This window comes from Medicago sativa, chromosome 6, assembly GCF_051527215.1.
Source record: "Medicago sativa cultivar Bolivia chromosome 6, Bolivia_mono, whole genome shotgun sequence".
In the NCBI taxonomy this organism is placed as follows: domain Eukaryota; kingdom Viridiplantae; phylum Streptophyta; class Magnoliopsida; order Fabales; family Fabaceae; genus Medicago; species Medicago sativa.
The window spans coordinates 62,524,378-62,526,452 of NC_140754.1; positions in this window are offsets into that span (position 1 = coordinate 62,524,378).

Here is a 2,075-nt window from a genome sequence, read left to right on the forward strand (position 1 = left end):
TATTTTAGAAATTCTTAAGTCTTAGAGTCTGTATCTGATTTGTATTGTGAGCACCTCTGATTGTATACCAAGTGTTCAACTTCAAACATTTTTCTTTGTAACCTTGTTTGTTTAGAAGTCTCTTGCAGTTGTGCTTGAGCATAAAAGTCTCTTGATTGTATTCTTGAGCATAGGAAGACTCTCGCAAAGTGTGCTTGAGCAAAGGAAGTCTCTTGCTGTGTGCTTGAGCAATTGTAATCAGATATTACATTTTAGTGAACTCTCCTTGGAAGTGCAAGGGGCACAGGACTACTTCCAGTTTGTGGAAGGAACCTGTATAATTGGTATCAGAGCCTTGGTCTGTTATCTCAACACTTAACAGTGTAACAGAAAAAGATCTGAGAAAAACATGTCTGGTGATTCTTCCGTTTCTGGATCAAGCAACAACAACAGCAACATGAATGATGTTCCATATGAGTATGAGAACAAGAAATCCAGTATAGGAAAGATTCCTAAGTTCAATGGAGATCCTAAAGAATTTTCTTGGTGGAAAACCAACTTCTACAGCTATGTCATGAGTTTAGATGAAGAACTATGAGACATACTTGAAGAAGGTTTTGGTGACTTGGTTCTTGATGAAGAAGGAGCTGCTGTTGATAGAAAGAAACATACTCCGGCGTTAAAGAAACTCTACAAGAAGCATCATATTATCAGAGGAGCACTTGTCACTGGTATACCCAAAACAGAGTACATGAAGATGAGTGACAAGTCCACTGCTAAAGCTATGTTTGCTTCTCTCTGTTCAAACTATAAAGGTAGCAAGAAGGTCAAAGAAGCAGAAGCTCTTATGTTGGTTCATCAGTATGAGTTGTTCAAGATGAAGGATGATGAAACTATTGAGGAGATGTACTCAAGGTTTCAAACTCTAGTCTCTGGACTACAAATAGTGAAGAAGAGTTATGTTGCTTTTGATCATGTGAGCAAGATACTCGAAAGTTTGCCTGCTAGATGGAGACCAAAGGTGACTGCCATTGAGGAAGCTAAAGATTTAAACACTTTAAGTGTCGAAGATCTTGTTAGTTCTCTCAAAGTTCATGAGTTAAGTCTTAATGAACACGAGTCTACTAAGAAATGTAAATCAATAGCTCTTCCATCCAAAGGCAAGTCATCAAAAGCTCTCAAAGTAGTTGAATCTGAAGAAGAAGAACCATCTGGTTCAGACTCTGAAGAAGATGCTGCTGAGATTGCTATGCTCGCCAACAGACTGCAGTATCTGGCCAAGAAGAACAGAAGGTTTCTGACTAAAAGGAGTAACTCAAGAAGCTCAAAGAAAGAAGATCAGAAGGGTTGCTTCAACTATAAGAAGCCTGGACATTTCATTGCTGATTGCCCTGATCTTCAGAAAGATAAGTCAAAGGACAAGTCAAAGAAGTCATCTTTCAAACCAAGCAAATTCAAGAAGCATATTAAGCAGAGTTTAATGGCAACCTGGGATGATTTGGAAAGTGAATCTGGATCTGATAAAGAGGAAGCTGATGAAGGTGCAAAGATAGTTGTTGGGTTAGTAGCTGCAACAACTTCAGAAGCTAGATCAGAATCAGACTCTGAAGATGAAAACGAGGTATATTCTAAGATTCCCAGAGATGAACTTGTTGAGTCACTTAAAGAACTTCCTACACATTTTGAAGTAAGAACCAATGAGTTGAAGGATTTAAAAGAAAAATATGTTGATTTAGTAAAACAACAAAAATCAACTCTATTGGATCTGAAAGCTTCTGAAGAAGGACTTAGGGGCTTTGATTTAATTTGTAAAACTTATGAAGATAAGCTCAGGTTCTTGTGTCAGAAGCTACAAGAAAAGTGTAATGAAAAACCTTTAAGTAACCATGAATTTGCTCTTGAAGATTTTATCATGTCTGGTATTGATAGAAGCAGAGTTGCTTCAATGATTTACAACATTTACAGAAACAATGGCAAAGGGATTGGTTTTTCAGGAGGGAAACCTAATGAAATCAGTCTCAAAGCATGTTGTGAATGCATCAAGGAAGGATTGAAAACCTTCTTTGTACCTGATGGTGCTGAGTTGGAAACTGTTG